At 44.9% G+C, this 19,596-nt stretch overlaps 1 protein-coding gene across 1 annotated transcript in view; it reads left to right on the forward strand.

Moving 5' to 3' along the window:
- ZMYND10 (zinc finger MYND-type containing 10) overlaps nt 1-19,596 on the forward strand; it is a 364,741-nt gene that overhangs the window by 165,119 nt on the left and 180,026 nt on the right. The gene's annotated exons all lie outside the window — the stretch shown is intronic.

Consider the following 19,596-nt stretch of genomic DNA (forward strand, 5'->3'; position numbering starts at 1 on the left):
TGCCCATTGGCACCTAGTTTGGCGTCTGTTGGTCTCATTGGTTTTTGGGTCCAGTCTGTAGCTAGGGATTCACCAATATGTAAGGATTACCATCCTGCTTGTCCTAGAAGAAAGCGAAGTTTCTTACCTGCAACAGGTGTTCTCCTAGGACAGCAGGATATTAGTCCTCAGGAAACATCCCGCCACCCTGCGGAGTTGGGTTCTCCTAGTTTGTTTTATTTTTTCGTAATCTACTTACGAGACTGAAGAGAGACCCCATGTGGACACGTAGATAGTGGCATGCTGGGTTTGCCATTTCAGGCTCACCCAACCCAGATTATTCTTACTGCGAATGTGTCTCACCTAGGTTGTTGGGGAGCCCACTTGGAACAGCCTCTACACCCAGGGTCTCTGTCAGATAAACTTCTTGGAGCTGCGGGCAATCTGGTATGCACTACAGGCGTTCCAGGATCGCCTGGCCAACATGTGGTCCTCATTCAGACAAACAACCAGGTTGCCATGTGGTATATCAACAAGCAGACGGCCAGTCAACCAGGTTGCCATGTGGTATATCAACAAGCAGTGTGCCAGTCAAAATTTCTAGAAACTTTGACAGAAGTTTTCAGTGCCAGGCTCCATCTGATGTCACCTATACATGAGGACTAACATCCAGCTGTCCTAGGAGAATACCTGTTACAGGGAAGCAACTTCACTTTCTCCCTTTCCTTCACTTCCTCTTGAATGTTCCCTTTAGTTCTGTGGTGATCTTTGTTACTCTTGTGTGCTTGAGCCTTAGCTTATTTTCTATCATTTTTTCATACCTCTCTCTCATTCATTTGTCCCTCTTTTGGCCCATCTCTCTCATTCAGCTTGCTCATTATTTCACTCATTTTGACTTATTTCTCCAAGGACAAGCAGGATGACAACCCCCAGAATTGGGTGGTAATATCAACGGCAGCCTGAGTTGGAGTCTTACAGAAGCTGTGGAAAGATTTAGGAGCCGATGTAATAAGACCCACACTGAAATCCGCAATGATTTTTCTGTGCAGATCTTTTTGGCTGCATATGCTAACTAGATATGTGCATAAAATCTACGCACTCCAAACATACATGACATAATGTGCGCAGTAAAGCACACTAATGGCCCTATATAGTAAAACGCGCAGACACCCATCAGCGTGTGAATACTTGCGATTGATTCTTAGAGCGAAAGACATTCTTTTTCAAAAAAATGAATAAATTAGTGGTCCAGAAGTTGATGTGAAGGTGGGTAGAGCAATATCTAACCTCTTCATACTGTATTTGTGGGTTGTCTCACTGTAGATCACAGTATCCCTGATTGCAGTATCTGTCAAAAGATGTCTCCCAAAGTACAGAGGAAACAAAAAGGTCTTATAGATCAAATTTTCTTTTTAACATCAAAGTCTGACTCTCTTGTATCAGCACTGAAGGTTTGAAGGACTCAGGAGCTGTACCCACTGCTAGCAGTGACTTGTTAATGAGGGAACATTGTACTTCCTTAAAGTCAGGCTCCAAGGATAGACACAGGAACAGGAAATCTTTCCATTCCTCCAACCCAATGTATACAGAGGGAATGTCTGCATCACTCTCGACGCATATCCAGCATGGCTCTCTACTTCAACGGCATCGGAGAAAGACTGATACATCACGAATTTCCAGCATAGCTCTCTGCTTCAACGGCAGGGGAAAAGAAAAACTGATACTTCACGCATATCCAGCATAACTTCAACGGCAGGGGAGAAGAAAAAAGGATTCACACTCACAAAGCGGGGAGTAGCTGGCTTGTCACGGCGGTTACTACCCCAAACCAAATGTGCCTGATACTTCACTTTCGATGCATATCCAGCATAGCTCTCTGCTTCAACGGCAGGGGAGAAGAAAAAAAACTGATACCTCACGCATATCCAGCATAGCTCCCTGCTTCAACGGCAGGGGAGAAGATAAACAACCAATAAGGGCTGTATAACATAATCTGGGTAAAAACAAATAAGCATGGGTGTAGCTTGCTTATTGCGGCGGTTACTACTCCTACTACCTCTAACTAATCAAGCTAGATATTTCACTTGGATGCAGCTCCTCCACCGCTCTCTACATTAATGGCGGGGGTGGAAGGGAATTAGAACCAAGAGCTAAGAGAAACAGATAAGTATGGGAGAAGAAATGAGGGAAGCTTGCTGGGCAGACTGGATGGGCCATTTGGTCTTCTTCTGCCGTCATTTCTATGTTTCTATGTTTCTATGTAACATCAGAATCTAGGGTCATCAATGCAGAGCATTAGGTAATGGCTTTGAAGTACTGTCATTGATCCCTATCGATGCATGATGCCAAAAGCAGGGAAATACTGGAAGCAACTGTTATGTCCACCCAAGCAGCCTTGTAGGGAGGGTCGATCACCCTTCCACAGAAAGTACCAGACTGTGACAGTCTTCAGGAGGTCCATACCGTAACATACCATTGGCACTACCCTCTGAAAAACCTGTTCTCTTCTACAGACACCCATCCTGATTTGGCATCTGTGAACTTTGAGGGGGAGCTTGAGAGGAGAATTTATGAAGCTGTTTCTCACTACATGTCTCACACTGAGGCACCAATGTAAGAATGTTCTGAAAGTGAGACAGGTATTGACAGAGTCTATCCTTGAGACATTGTGGGCATTGAACAGAATGGAATCAAGAACGGCAGCTCATCACGTGTTCTTCACTGAGTGCAACTCATGAAAATCTGAGAGGAAAGTTTCCCCAGTGCTTCAGAGCACATCAGCCTTTCGGTCCCAACAGCTATCCAAGTGACCCTTAGAAGGCATGACTGCACGGTCAGTGCCACCTCAGTCTCCAATTAAAGTAATTATCTTGGAGTCAGAGTCGAAAGAGTCATGAAACTATTCTTACAGGGCTCCCCCTCAGATCCCTCACCTTGACAAGCCAGGAGTAGATCGCTTCCAGAACACTTGATTTTGTACATGTTATGGTAAAAGCCGTTCCTTTCCCTTTTGATTTAGAGGTATAGAATGAACCAAGGGCACCTATGTTCAGCCTCATCAAGGAGATGATGGAGGTCCCCATCCATTAACTTGTGATGTACAGATCAGAATGTGGGAAACACCCTCTCTGTATCTCCTGAAAATAAGAAGTTAGATATGAAGTATTGTGCCCATAAGGTTCTAGGATTTGAAAAGGTCCAATTTCCACACCAATCAGTGATATCTGTATCTGCTCTCAAAGAGCTCATTAGACTCAAACCTTGGAACTTTTTGGAAAGAAGTTATTTTAGAATGCTAGGCTAGGCTCCTATATAGTTTCATATCAATTCTTTATGGTCCAGTATCTTCATTCAACACTGGAAAAGACAAAAGAATTCTCTAAATTATTCCCTCAAGCGAAACAGGATGAGTTAATTTACCTGTTGGATTCAGGTAAGGAATGTGGAAAGCATTTGGTCACGTTGACCTATGATGCTTTTGACATGGCATGAGGAACCTCTGCCATGGCAATTGTTGGTTGCAAGCTGTCATTCTTCTCAAAGCCTTATATCCACAAGAGTGAAAAAGTATTGTGCAACTTAGACTGTAAACTATTCTTAACCTTCTATCTGCAGAGGACTAGAAAATCCACCCAGCTTTTTGTTTCTTTTGACACATAGACCTGGAAACACTGTAACCAAACATACTCTGTCTAATTGGATAGCAGACTGCATCTCCTTTTCTTATACCTGGCAGGCCTAACTCTAGAGGGGTTTATCCAGGCTCATAATGTCATAGCTATGGTGTTATCTATAGTCTGGTCTCAATCAAGGAGACTTACAAAGCTGCAACAAGGAGTTCAGTCTACCCATGCATATCTCACTTTTGGTTTTTTCCCAATGCAACAGTAGGTTTAGGCAGTCTGTCTTCCAAGTTCTCTTTAAGGATTAGAGCTTAATTTCATCCCATTATTTTTATTATTTTGGTTTACTGTCCACAAAAAAGAAGAAAATAAAACCATTTAAAATAGGACATTCCAACTAAAAGAATATTTTTGTTCACCCGCTAAGAGGCAGCCTATAGCTAGGGATTCCTAGTGGTGGGGACTGTCATCCTGCTTGTCCTTTGAAAAAGCAAAGAGGTCCATACTCAGTGCCATTTGTCCAGCTAAGTTTGGACTTAGTAAGACAAATGGCAGGATTTGAAAATCCCACCTTGCTAACCTTTCCCAAGATATCCGGATAACTGTTTATTTGGCTAAAAGGTTATCTGGCTAGCTTGGGGAATGGGGTAGGGTAGGGGCATTCCAGGAACATAAGAATATAAGATTTGCCATATAGGGTCAGACCAAAGGTCCATCAAGTCCAATATCCTGTTTCCAGAGGTGGCCAATCCAAGTCACATGTACCTAACGGGATCCTAAAGGATAGATAAATTCCATGCTGCAACTCCACCTTAATAATGGTTTATGGACTTTTCCTCCTTTTTTTAAACACAGCTACTCTGACAGGTTTCACTACATCTTCTGGCAACAAATTCCAGAGCTTAATTATGCGTTGAGTAAAAATTTTTCCTAAGCATTCAGGTAGATCACTACCAACGAGTGGGTTATGCACCTCTGCCAGTAGATGGAGACGGAGCAAAAGCTGAATTCACAGCTATATACAGCTATATAGTCCTGCCCCAACATCAGCCCACCAGTATTCTCCGTCTCCAGCAGATGGTGGACATACATTTTCCTTCAAGGTATTGCCTGTGAGCAAAAAAAAAGAAAGAAGAAATAAGTTCAAAAGGAGATGTCTGTGTAGCACCCAATTGCCTTCTGAGGTGATACCGTGTAATCCTTCCCTCAGTAGAATGCCTCAGTCCAGTAGCCTTGACTGGCATGGACTTAAATTCCCATTAGCGGTTGCAGGCCAAGAGATGCTGGTGGTGAAGGCTTTAGCCCTCTCCCCCTGCAGCCAGGACCTGTTCCTGCTCTCAGCCAGGGAAGGCTGAGCTCAGATAAAAAATGTTTGACTTTAAAAAAAAAAAAAAAAAGTCAGTGATAGGAAGACAACTCATGTTTCTGGGGAGTTCTGTGAAGTGAGGAGAGAGTTCAGGCACGGTGGGTTGAGCAACCATTTGGCTAGGCTCCGCTTCCAGTCTTCTTCCATTTTGGGTGTGCGGTAGGTCGTGGAGTACTTTTGCACATTTTTTTGCTTCAGACTTTCGGCAGGTGCATGTGCGTCCAGGTGTGCACCCATTCTCGTTTGTGCGTGCAGTTGGACGTTCTTTCTTCTGCACGTACATCTTGTACACCCAGTTTAGGCATCAGTCCTGGGCATTCAGTTTGGGTGTCCAGTAGGACAAGCAGCGTAGGCGTATGGGCTTGTATGACCATTTTATATGCGTATATAATAGGCACGCTTGTACGCGCGGGAAAGCTAGGAGCAAGCCTTCATTGGACTGTGTGCTTATGGCATGGTGCCCATGGTGAAGAAACCTAAATTCCTATCTCTCTGTGCTGCCTGCCACTTTAGAACCATTCAGACGGAGCTTTCTTTAAGCCTCTGTCAGTGCTGCCTGGATGCTCAGGGAGATTTGCCTCCTCCTAATTTTGCCGACGATGGCCCATCTCCTTGGGCTGAGGGAGTGGGGCCGAGGGAGACACTGCAGGGTATCTCATCCTCTGACTGCTCCTTGGGTTGAGTCCTCAAGGGGACACTGACACACAGGACATCAGATTTGGGCCTGGAATGGACCTGGCCTAATTTTCCTGGGTGGAATTTTTCAAGGGCCAGTCTGCTGAAGCGGCATTTCCTATTAAAGTAGGTCCAGACGCTCTGAGTGCTCTTCACCTGTCTTCACGGTCAAGCACTGTAGCGCAATGCAGTTTTACAGAGCGTGAATGCAGATGGATTAGGTTGATATCTATAATGAAGGTGGAGGCTCTCCTGGTGAGGAAGGGGGTATTCCCCCCAGATTTGGAGCATATAGAACTCTTCTACATTTCTTTCAGAGAGATGAGTTGCCGGGTCTGATATGTCAGAACCTGAAGACCCTCGGAGTGACTGGGCCTGACTCCTTGGGGATGCAGTCACCCTGCACAAAGCTTCTTGTTTCTTTCCCCTCTTGGATGTGATCCAGGAGTTGATTGATCTAGAATGCAATGCACCAGAAGCGTCCTTTAAAGGAGGACGCGTCTTAGCGGGTCTATACCCCTTGGATCCACAAGAAAGAGAGCAGTTGCGTTTCCCTAAGGTGGATGCCTTGGTGTGTTCTGTCACGAAACATACCACCATCCTGGTAGAGGGAGGTGCTGAAGGATGCTCAGGATAGAAGGAATGAGGCAGTGACAATGAACTTGCAAATTGCTTCTTGTTCCACCTTGATAGCTTGGGCCACCTTGCGGCTATGTCAAGAGTCTGGTGGTGTTGGGTCCAATCTAGGGCCTATGGTAGAACCAGGGGCCACCTTCTTGGCTGATGAGGGTTGTGACTTTGTATGCACAGCTGCCAGAGGAACTGCTTCAGATATTGCGGCCAGGCTACAGCTGTGGCTGCGCAACTGGTCCGCAGATACTATTTCAAAGTCCAATCTGACTAAGCTGCCTTTCAGAGGCTTGCTCTTGTTTAGCAGTGAATTGGAAAAAATGGTAATTAAATGGGGTGAGTCGCAAGACCCACATTTGCTGGAGGATAAGAAGCCAGTTTCCAGACTTCTCGGGCAAGTGGCCATTCTCGAGACTACCAGCGTTTTCGGCCTTATAGGGGAGGTTCTTCCGAGTTTCACATCCCTTCCATAGACCTCAGTCCTTTAGCCCCCAAGGTCCTCGAAAGGATATGGACTCCTAAGATGGAGCCACTCTCTCTTCCCAGTGAAGGTTTGTGGGCTCACCTAGTGGTGTGGGAGATAGGTGATCATCTATCCCAGTTTTATCACAGGTGGGTCCAGATTACTTTGGATCAATGGGTTCTCGAAGTGGTTTGAAACAGCTATGCTCTAGAATTTCTTTGCATTCCTCTGGATACCTAAACATATATAGAAACATAGAAATGACGGCATAAGAAGACCAAACAGAGTCCAAGAACGAAGCCAGGTCAGAAGTCAGAAGTCCGAAGCCAAAACCAGGGGCGGAAGCTGGAATCAGAGTCAATGACGAAGCTGGGTCAGAAGCCAGAAGTCAGAAGTACAAAGTCAGGAACCTGGAGAAGGGAACAGCAACTGGAAGCTCTCAGAAGAGAGGGAACCTTGTTGTCACCGGGAGGCTGTCCCTAAGTTTCCCACGCTGGCCCCTTTAAATCAGAAGCCCTGGCGCGCACGTGCGCCTAGGGGCGGAGCCAGCCGCGGATCGTCATTGGCATCTCCCTCGAGGGGTGGCCAAAGAGGAGGAGTTCCCGCAGCCGGACCAGGTTGTGCAGTGAGTGAAGGTCCCGGGGCACAGCCCGGGACCATAACAGCATCTAAGTGAAGTATCTAGCTTAATTGGTTAGGGGTAGTAACTGCTGCAATAAGCAAGCTACTCCCAAGCTTATTTGTTTACCCAGCCTGTGCAATTCAGTCCTTGTTGGTTGTTGTCTGAATATAAATCCTCTTTTCTACATTCGCCCCTGCCATTGAAGCAGTGAGCTGCGCTGGATATGTATTCCAAGTGAAGTATCAGGCTTAATTGATTCGGGGTAGTAACCGCTGTAACAAGCAAGCTACACCCATGCTTATTTGTTTACCCAGACTATGTAATTCAGTCCTTGTTGGTTGTTGTCTGAATATAAATCCTCTTTTCTACATTCGCCCCTGCCATTGAAGCAGTGAGCTGCGCTGGATATGTATTCCAAGTGAAGTATCAGGCTTAATTGATTCGGGGTAGTAACCGCTGTAACAAGCAAGCTACACCCATGCTTATTTGTTTACCCAGACTATGTAATTCAGTCCTTGTTGGTTGTTGTCTGAATATAAATCCTCTTTTCTTCATCCCCCTGCCGTTGAAGCAGAGAGCTATGCTGGATATGCATTGAAAGTGAAGTATCAGGCTTATTTGGTTTGAGGTAGTAACCGCCGCAACAAGCAAGTTACTCCCCCGCTTTTTTGTGAATGCAAATCCTTTTTTCCACATTTCCTCTTGCCGTTGAAGCATAGAGCAATGTTGGTCAAGTGTACATGACCTCAGGAAGAACATGGGTAATACAATGGCTTGATTATTATGGAAAGCTCATACTACTTTCAGTAGAAATTTCAGGTGGGTGTGAGGCACCACACTATTGTGGAAGAAATGCATATAAGGAGGATAATGAACCAAAGCCTGAAGTTCTCTGATTCTTCTGGCTGATGTGACTGCTATAAGAAATATTACTTTCCATGATAGAAATTTGAGTGAAGTTGACTTCAGTGGTTCAAATGGCAGTTTTATCAGTTGTGCCAGAACCACGTTTAGCTCCCATGGAGCAGGTGGTTTTACAATTGGAGGTTTAGTACATCAAAAGCTGTTCATGAACTTGGGAAACTAACAGATGAGTAGAGATTGGTTGGTAAGTTGCTATGACAATGAGATGTACTCTTACTGATGAAGTGTTAAGTTCTGATGCAAAATGAGAAATAGCTCAGTAACTGTTTGGGTTCACATGCGAATGGATTTAAGGTATTGTGTTGGCACCATGTAGAAACATTTTTTCAGTTAAAACCGAAGGTTCTTTTAGTTGATGGTTTTCTGGCAGACTCTATTATATCCTCAACCTCCTTGTGTAAGGACAATTTGGCAATCATTCAGCATTTAACATCCAAGCCATCAAGCTGAAAGAGGGAAGGTTCAGATGAAATAGAAGTCCCTCTTCTTGAGTTAATAAGTATAGATCTGACGTGAGAGATACCAGAGGGCTGCCGGATAGCTGAACTAGATACGCAAACCAAACTTCTCTGGACCATGCTGAAGCTCTGAGAGTCAGATGAGCCTGGTCTTTTAGCACCATTCTGGCTATCAATGGAACTGGTACAAAAACATGCATAAAATCTGCATTCCAATTAAACAAAAAAGCATCCTGAGCGGATCTGAGTTCACTTGGGAAGAATGGAGCAAACTTTTCCCAGTTTTCTGTTTGCTCTGATGCAACTAGGTTGATTACTGGAAGTCCCCATAAACTGAATAGTCTGTCAGCCATTGATTGCTGCAGAGACCATTTGTGTGGTTGAGGTGATCTGCCAATGTGTTGGAGATCCTTGGACAGTAGGTCACTTATAGGACAACAATGTTTGATTAGTCATTCCATATCTTTATTGCCTCTTGGCAGAGAGTCAATGACCATATGCCTCCCTGCCTATTCACATACAACATGGCTACTCAGTTGTCAATTTGAATGAGAATGATCTTCTCTTGGAAGAGGTGAGTGAAAGTTGTTAGAGAGACCTTCATGGTCTCTCCATGCACCTCCCTTCAGAAGAGGGCAGAAGTGTAAGTGATTTATTTATTTATTTATTTATTTCACATTTTTCTATACCGAGCTTCATGGTTGAATACCATATCAGATCGGTTTACATCGAACGAGGGATAGAAACTTGTAACAAAAAACAGAACAATAAGTTATAATCAGAAAGAGAGCAAGAAAGTTACATTGAACAAGGACTATAAACTTGGAGGCTTTACAGCTTTGGAAGTAAATAGAGTAAAAAAGGCCCGAGTAGGGCCATAACTTAAAATCAAAAGTCATAAGATAGTTTAATTGTGGAGGTATTGGATAAGAAGCATCTCACAAAGAAGGCATGGTTCCATGGCTCGTGAGTAGGATGGTAGATTATTGTGTGTCTGAAGGATCCAAGAAGGCTAGTCGGAACAGCCAAGTCTTAAGTTTTTTTTTAAAAGTTAGTAGGCATGATTCCAACCTGAGTTCTGCAGGAAGGCTATTCCAAATGTTTGGACCTGCTAGAGAAAAGGCTCGGACCCTGGTCGAAACTAGGCGAATGGTTTTGGTTGGAGGGGGTTGTAACTCTCCTTTGTGGATTTCTCTAATCGGTCTGTTGGATGTATGGAGTTTGAGGGGAAATTCAAGGTCAAGATGAAAATAGTTATGGATGGACTTGTGTATCAGGGTGAGAGATTTGTGAAGGACTCTGTAGTAGACTGGTAACCAGTGAAGGTTTCGGAGAATTGGTGTAATATGATCTCTTCGGTTGGTACTGGTTAAAATTCTGGCAGCAGCATTCTGTATCATTTGAAGAGGTTTGGTGGTTGAGCTGGGTAGGCCAGTGAGAAGAGCGCTGCAATAATCTATTTTTGAAAATATTAGGGATTGCAGAACAGTTCTAAAGTCGTGGAGATATAGGAGAGGTTTGAGTCTTCTCAACACCTGTAGTCTGTGGAAACAATCTTTGGTAGTCGAATTGATCATAGTCTTTAGATTAAGGCGGTTGTCTAGAATTACTCCCAGATCTCTTACTTGAGTATGGGTGAGTTGGAGACTGTGATGGGTTTGTGGAGGATGGATGTCTGGGTTGGAAGAGATAAATAGTAATTCAGTCTTAGCGGAGTTGAGGACCAAATTTAGATTATTGAGGAGATTGTTTATAGATTGAAGGCAAGTTTTCCAAAGTGAGAGAGCTTTAGTAATGGATTCTGTAATGGGGAGCAGAATCTGAACATCGTCAGCATAGATGTAATGGATGAGATTGAGACTTGTTAACAGATGACAAAGGGGGAGGAGGTAAATATTGAAAAGGGTGGGAGAAAGGGAGGATCCTTGAGGCACGCCAAGAGAAGAATTTGTCGATGGTGATTCTTTGTTGTTGATCCTGACCCTGAAGCTTCTGTTATCAAGGAAGGACTTGAACCAGCTGAAGACTGAGCCAGTTATGCCAATATCAGATAAACGATCCAGGAGGATGGTGTGGTTGACCGTGTCGAAGGCTGCTGAAATGTCTAGAAGGATTAGAAGAAATGAGTGTCCTTTGTCCATTCCCATAATAATATGGTCTGTTAGTGAGATGAGCAGGGTTTCTGTATTGCGTGATTTGCGGAAACCATATTGGGAAGGGGAAAGAATATTGTGTTCTTCTAAGTAATCTGATAGCTGGGTATTGACTACTTTTTCTGTAATTTTGGCTAGGAATGGAAGATTAGAGATTGGACTATTATATTATATTATAATATTATAATTATAATATTATATTATAATATTATAATTATAATATTATATTATAATGAAGATTAGATATTACATCAGCCCGAATCGCAGCAAAATACCAGCTGATATTACATTCATTTTGTCGTGCCCAAGAAGGAAGGGTTGTTTTGGTCCATACAGGATCTCAAAGGCATCAACCCACATCCACAAATCATACATTTGAGAATGGAAATCGTGCGCTCTATCATAATGGCGGTTCAAGCAGGGGAGTACCTCACGTCTCTGGAACTGACGGATGCATATCTACATATTCTCATTCGCCAGGTCATCATTGGTTCTTCCAGTTTGCCATACTCGATCATCATTACCAGTTTCAGTCCTTGTCTTTCAGACTAGCCACAGTGCCCAGGACCTTTTCCAAGGTCATGGTAGTGGTAGAGACAGTTCACCCCTGTCTGGACAACTGGTTGATTTGAGCCAAGACAATGGAAGGGAGTCTTTGCTTCTTCTGCAGGGTGGTTTCCATGCTGCAGGAACTAGGCTGGGTGTTGAATCTGGCCAAAAGCAATTTACAGCCATCCCAGACCCTGGATTACTTCGAGGCTCGATTCGATAGCAAGCAGGGCAGAGTATTTCTCAGATCCACTCATTGATGCTGCAAGTCCGATCCCTGCAGAACTCTGTCCGACCGTGTGGTCTTATCTACAGGTTCTGGAGTTGATAGCTGCCACATCATTTATTTATTTATATACTTTTTTAATATTCTGCTTTTTGGCACTTCAAAGTGGATTACATACAAGTACTGTAGGTATTTCCCTATCCTTGGAGGGCTTACAACCTAATTTTGTACCTGAGGCAACAGAGGGTAAAGTGACTTGCCTAAAATCACAAGGAGCAGCAGTGGGATTTGAACCCTGGCTCTTAGCCTGCTGCTCTAATCACTAGGCTACTCCTCCACTCTCCATTAGAAATGGAGAGTGGAGGAGTGCATATGTGCCTTCACCCCGGGTGAAGGCACATATGCACTTACTTCAGCACACCTTGCTCTCCCGATGGAGTCTGCAGTCACAGAACTAGGCAGTGAAGCTGCTCCTATTGTTAGAAATGAAATGCCAGTTGGACTGGGGGTTACATGTGGACCATCTCAGGAAGGGAATTTCCCTGATGGCACCAGATTGGTTGTTACTCAAGACAGATGCGAGCCTCTGGGTTTGGGGGGGGGGGGGGGCTCATTGTCAGGAGTTGGTGGTGCAAAGGTGCTGGAATGCAGTGGAGCGGCAGTGGAACATCAACAGACTTGGAGGTACAAGTGGTTTGGTTGGCTTGTCTGCGGTTCACTGAGCGACTAGAGGCTCCGGCGGTATGGATAATGTATGACAATGTGACATAGCATGCAACCATCAGGGTGGAACTGAGAGTCGACAGGTGTTGGAGGAGATAGATGCTAAGCATATCCGCCTCTCATTGCCGGAAAGGACAATATCAGAGCCGATTTCCTCAGCAGGAGAAGCTTGAACCCAGGAGAATGGGAGCTGGCGGGCGAGGCCTTTCAGCACCTGGTGGACCGTGGGGTCTAGCGGATCTAGACCTGTTGGCGAACCTCAACAATGAGAGAGTTCCATGCTTCTTCAGTAGCAGGCAGAACCCAAAAGCGAGGACATAGACGCTTTCATTCAGGATTGGCCACAGGATTGCATTCTAGCCTTGGCCTTTGATGGGTAGGCTGGTATAGAAGATTGCAAGTCAAACCAACACCGTCCTTTTAGTGGCTCCAGATTGGGCTTGAAGGCCGTGGTATGCTGATCTCCAGCAACTTCTAATGGACAGTCCTCTCCAGCTACCGACTTGGACGGATCTGTTATGTCAGGGGCCCATTCTACACAAGGACCCAGGTCATTTCTATCTTTTGGTTTGGCCATTGAAAGGGCTCGGCTGTTGAAGCACAGTTATTCGCCTTCTGTAATTTCCACTCTTTTACAGGCTCGGAAATTTTCTACTTCTCTAGCTTACATTAGAGTTTGGAGGGTCTTTGAGTCCTGGTGTTCTGAGCGAGGTACTCAACTGCTCAGAGTGGATATTCTTTTGATTTTGGAATTTTTACAGGATTGCTTAAGGGTTTGGCCTTTAATACCTTGAATGTTCAAGTTGTGGCACTGGCTTGTTATAGGGCAAGAGTCAATGGAGGGCCTTTGTCTTCCCATCCGGACGTGTCCCATTTCTTGCAGGGAGTTAAACATCTTCATCCCCCGTTGCAGCTTCTGGTTGTTATAATCTGCTATGCTGATGGGAGGAGCAAGCAGATGGGAGTTATCGATCTCCTCCTGGAGAGGGAGGAGTTAGCAATCTGTTAGAAATCTCCTCCTGTAGAGGGAGGAGTTAGCAATCTGTTATGGATCTCCTCCTGGAGAGGGAGGTGTTAGCACACTGTTATCAATCTCCTGCTGTTAGGAGTAGCAGTCTGTTAGAAACTGCTCCTCAGGGAGCGGAGTTAGAATCTGTAACAAATCACCCCGCCAAGGGGAGGATTTGGCAATCTGTTATAAGTCCGCCAGGGAGTAGCAATCTGTTATGGATCACCCTGCCAAGGGGAAGAGCTAATAATGGTAATACTTTGTAGGCGGAGTTAATGATCTGTAGTGGTTGGCTTCCCACAGAGTGGCAGTCTGTATAATACGGCTCTAGTAGTATAAGGAAGGAACACTTAATGTAAATTGGTGAATCCCTAGGCCGATGGCAGATGACAGCACCCCCAGGAGGATATCCTGAGAGGGACCACCAGCTAGGCTGGAGTATGGAGACAAACACAGTTCTTTATTAGACAGGAAGTAGAACCACCAGAGATGGCAGTAGTGAGCTGATGTGCCCGGCAGGGCTGAAGTCCCTCAGATACTGGAATTGCGGTCTCTGGGTTGCTGAGCTGTAGAGAGTGACTATTGGTAGTGAGTAGACAGGGTATGCTGGATACATAACCAGTAATAGATGATACACTCACAATTGTAGATATCTGTAATGGCTTCTATGCAATAGAGAGTCTTCAGTAAATTCAGGAACAGGAGCCATAGGCGAGTACTGGTTCCTATATGCAGTCTGGAATGAGAACTCACAATATCTGTGTATGAGATGGCTTCTGGAATAGAAGAGAGTCTTTGGAGGGTTTTAGGAACATAGGCCCACGTGGAGCGAGTACCGGTTCCTTTCTGCAATCTATAATAGTAATTCACAAGATACAGGTAAATGATAGCTTCTGAAATAGAAGAGAGTCTGTGAAGGGTTTTAGGAACATGGGCCCTCGTGAAGCGAGTACCGGTTCCTATCTGCAATCTGTAATAATGACTCACGATCTCCGTACCTGCGATAACGTCTTAGAAAGAAGGGAGTCTTCGGAGATTAGGAACATAGGCCCTCATGGAGCAAGTACCGATTCCTATCTGTAACAGAACTCACAGTGTTCACATCTGTGATCGCTTCCAGGTAGTCAGGAGTCTTCTGAGCATTCAGGGACGTAGGCCCTCGAGGAGCGAGTACCAGATCCTGTCTTAGCAATCTGAAATCAAGAAGAGAGAGCGGGGGCCCCGAGGAGCATGTACCCCTAGGTAAGGTTGTGGAGGCAGAGCAGCGGAGAAAGAATTCCCCTTGCTAACACGATTTGTAGTTGCAAGCAAAAACCTTTTAAGTTGGAAGCGGATGACGTCACTACTGGGGGGACGTCCCCGAGGTTTGCGCCCTTGCCAGTACAAACTCTGGAGCACGCGCGCCCTTACGTCATCAGGAACATGGCGGATCCGCAGCGTAGGGCCAGCCCGGGGATTCCAGGGAGAAGCGGCGAGGAGAAGCCGCGGCAGCATCTGTCCGTCAGACCCGAAGGGAGTCGCCACTAAGGTAGAGAGGGTGGAGCGAGGGCGAGAACAGGCACAAACGCAACACTGGTGCCTTTGTGGGATCTAAACTTGGTCCTCGACTTCTTGGCAGGTCTGAATTTTCAACTGCTGCATATGTTTTCCTTGTGGCTGCTTACTATGAAGACAGTTTTTCTGGTAGCAATCTATTCAGCTCATCAGGTATCTGAGCTGCAGGCTCTTTCCTGCTGTGAGCCTTTTCTCTGTGTGACTCCGGGTGCAGTTTAGCTTCAGACTGTGCCTTCCTTTTTATCCAAAGTAGTTTCAGACTTTCATTTGAATTAGTCCATTTCTCTGCCTGCCTTGGACAGAGATGAAGCTGTTACTGCCTTTGCACTTCTTGGATGTCAAGGGTCATTTACTGCGCTATTTGGAAGTGACTAAGACTTCGGAAGTCTGATCGCTTGTATGTGCTCCATGGTGGAGGCAAGCAGGGAGCACCAACGATACGGGCAACAATTACCCACTGGATTAAGGAGGTCATTATGGCAGCCTATGTGGCTGCTGAGGTTACCTTACCGTAGCAGATTAGACCGCATTCCACGAGGGCTCAGGCGGTATCATGGACGGAGCTTCGTTTGTTGTCGCCTGCTGAAATTTGCTGAGTGGTAACATAGTCATCTTTGCACAATTCTCCAAGCATTACCGCTTGTTGTTAGAGCTAGAGAGGATGCCGCCTTTGCGCAGGCAGTTTTGACTGGACTGCTGGCAACCTTCCACCCTTTTTTGGGATTAGCTTTTGTACATCCCACTCATTGGGATTGACCTACCCAAATGCTTAGGAAGGAGAAATTACTAGTTACCTGATAATTTCCTTTTCTTTAGTGAAGGGTAGGTCAATCCCAGACTCGCCTTCTTAGGGTGAGTGAAGCAGAGTTTGATTTCTGCTCTTCGGTGATAACTGGTAAGTGATTTCTCTAGCTCTTAGTTTGCTAGATATGTTCCTTCTTTTGACTGAGCTCAGTGTTCCTGTTGGTTGAGAAACACAAATGGTTGCCTGTTGCTAATAATGTTCAAGTTTAATCAGGTTTGTCCACAGATTGGTTTTTCCGGAGAATACTGATGGGCTGATGTCAGAGTGGGACTATATAGCCGTGACATTAGCTTTTTCTGGCAGAGGTGCCTAACCCACTTGTTGGGATTGAACTACCCTTCACTAAAGGAAAGGAAATTATCAGGTAAGTAGTAATTTCTTTTATCTTTTTAGTTTTAATTGTACAATTTAGTAACTTCATTGTGTGTCCCCTAGTTATTGTACTTTTTGAAAGAGTAAACAACCAATTCACGTTTACTTGTTTCATTTCACTCATTATTTTACAGAACTCTATCATGTCTCCCCTCAGCCACCTTTTCTCCAAGCTGAAGTATCTTAACCTCTTTAGCCTTTCCTCATAGGGCAATCGTTCCATCCTCTTTATCATTTTGGTCATCCTTCTCTGTACTTTTTCAGTGTTATCTGGTTAATGTAATCAGATAACTTTGGGACTGCTTAAGAGCAATCCTGAAGTTAGTTGAATAAATTTAACCGGCTAACTTTAAATAGCCGGGTATATTCAATAGTGCACCTGTGCCTCTGAATAGTCCTGCAAAGTTACCATCCTGCAGCTGAATATGGACCTCAGAGTTGTTTACCTGTAACAAATGTTGTCCAAGGACAGCAGGCTGACAATCCATACAAACCTATCTGTCTCCCCTGGGAGTTGAACGGGCTCCGTACAGCGTCTGAGCAGGACTTTTCCGCACATGCTTAGAGAGAGCATTTTAAAGTTTTCCATAGCTTCTGGAAAAGTATCTGACTCATGATGGCATCTCTGATGTTAACCAAGTGGGGATTATCATCCTATTGTCCTTAGAGAACAACTGTTACAGGTAAGCAACTTTGCTTTGCTTGCACACCTGTTGTTTAGCTCATTTCCATTCATGTGTTTGCTTTTTCTTGCTCATTTCTCTCTTTTTTTTTTTTTTGCTTGGCCTCTACTAGAGGCTATGACATCACATGCCTTCATTCATAACTGTCTCAGGTTTTTCCCTCATTTTAAATCCCCTCCCTTCTCTAGTATAGCCCAGTCTGTAGAGAATAGGCTTCAGCCAGGAGCCACAGATCATGGCTTTTTCCAGAATCCAGTATGTGTACACCCTGTTTCTGGCCTAAAGGTACAAAGACTAGGGGACACACAATAAGTTACTAAATTGTACATTTAAAACTAATAAGAAAGAAAAAATTACTATTGACCTGATAATTGTACAATATCTATAATTCCCTTTACATAATACTTTTTTTTTTTTGTTCTTATAATAAACAATTTTTATTGAGCAATAGCAAACAAATGATCTTGGGTGTCAGGGGCACGTACACACTTGCGCCCCCTGAACCAGTATACAAAACATTATTGATTGCTCAAATACATTTATATTTCCGTCCCGCCCCTCTCTCCCCCCCTCCTCCCCCCACTCGGTAAATATTGTATACCAGGAAATCAAAACCAGAAAATGGGAAAGAGGGACATGTTACTCTGCTATGTCCCCCAGTCCAGGCAAATAGGTATCTCCTCCTGGAGTCATCCCTTAACCATCCCCCCCTTCCCCCTACTATCCCACCAATTCGCCATTCGCTTCCGAAAAGTGTCTTTAGAAATCCACGAATAGGTTGTCTTATAACCTCAAAGTCTGGTCAACAGTTAAGAATCAAGCTCCGTGCCCGATGAGGTAGGGCTTGTATGTAGTCATGCCAAATCTGAAGAAACTTCTTATGTTTTTGAGGACAAGCTTTAGACGCCATATAGTCCATTTGCATCATGCGATGTAGGTGAGACCTCCACACCCAAAAGGAAGGTCCCTCCTCCTCCTTCCAGGCAAGCAGGATCATCTTCTTTCCCACAGCGAATGCCTTCCGCAAGAACCAACGAAGGCACAGGCTTCGAATGGGTGGGCGGGGAATGCAATCAAACAATATCATGTATGGTGAAAGAGACAAATTGACTCCCAGCAGATGTTTTAAATACCCCACTATTTTCCCCCAAAAGTTTTGAATCACTGGACACGCCCAAAAGGCGTGGCCCAGCGTCCCCTGTGTACACTGACATCTAGAGCATGCCGCGGTGGGCGACAAACCTGCATGGTGAGCAACTTGCAGGGTGATATAGGCCCTATACAGCAGCTTCGTTTGCATTTCTCTATAGTACATATTACTCGTGGTTCGTGTCAGAGTGCGCATACTAGACTTAAAAACCCCGAGAGGAACCTGCAAGACACCTTCTCGATTCCACCTCCCCACCGCCACTGAGCATCACCAGCTAAACCTTGTAGGAGGCCTTGATAATAGCGAGATAAAGAGGGTCCCTGAATATTGCTCAACCGGAAAAACTGTTCAATATTGTGAAAGTGGGGTAAGGATTTGTATATAGTCGGGATCGCCTTCCAATAATGACGGATCTGCAGGAAACCAAACAAATGTTTGCCCGATAACCCATACCTCTCTTGAAGTTCCTCAAAGGAAAAGGGTTCTCCGGAACCATCGATCACGTGTCCCATTAAAGTAATGCCTGCGACTTCCCAATTACGAAACCCTTTATTTTGCGATCCCGGGGTGAAATCAGGATTGCCCATAATAGGTGCCAAAAAGGCACAATAGGCAGGGACACCCAGCTGCTTGGTCACTACTTGCCAAGCATAACGCAGAGGTGCTATAAACGGGTCCTGCCTTACTGTCCTTGCCAGCTGTCTTGTATGACACATGAGCACAAAATGGAGGTCTAATGGCGCTACCAGGGTTTGGTCCGCTAATAAAACTATAGAGTTGGAAGTCCCCAAAACCCAGTCCCGAACGATACGTAGGTTCGCTGCTACCGAGTAACGAAGCAAGTCTGGGACACCCATCCCCCCAGACCCCCACTTCAACTTCAGCCAGCACAACGGAATTCGAGCTTTCTTGCCCTTCCACAAAAATGCACGAAGCAGTGTATCAAAGGTCCCCAAATCCTTACGGGTAATCAAAAAGGGAAAATTCTGGAGTACATATAGCCATTTAGGCAGAATGATTAATTTGAATAGATTAATACGCCCCCCCAGGGAGAGTGGAAGGTCACACCACATAGCCAATTTATCCCTTGTCACATTAAGTAAGCGAGTGATATTTAAGGAGTAAAGAGTAGATAGATCTGTAGATATAAGAATCCCTAAATATCTGAACGAGTCACCAGCCGATTTTAAGGGAAATGTCCCCTTCCAGTTCTCAATCAGCGTGGCAGGAAACCCCAAGGCCTCTGATTTATCCCAGTTTATGCTCAGTCCGGAGAACTCACCAAAAACTTGAAATAAGTCCAATAGGACTGGAAGGGAGCTCTCAGGAGAGGTAAGAAAAACCAACACGTCATCCGCAAATGCTGAATATTTGTAAATCTCCTTTTTCTTGTGAGAATAAAACTGCATGCCTCTTATAGTAGGGGTGGCTTGCAATGCTAGAAGAAGGGGTTCCAGAGTGAGCAAAAATAAAAGAGGGGACAATGGACACCCTTGTCTAGTGCCACACAATATTGGGAAAGGGGCCGATAACGTCCCATTCACAGCAATCTGCGCTTGAGGGTGATTGTAGAGTAAGTGAAGGGCCTGAAGAAAAAAAACCCTGAAAGCCCATTTCCACCAGCACCCGAAA

This window comes from Rhinatrema bivittatum, chromosome 4 (assembly GCF_901001135.1).
Source record: "Rhinatrema bivittatum chromosome 4, aRhiBiv1.1, whole genome shotgun sequence".
Lineage (NCBI taxonomy): Eukaryota > Metazoa > Chordata > Amphibia > Gymnophiona > Rhinatrematidae > Rhinatrema > Rhinatrema bivittatum.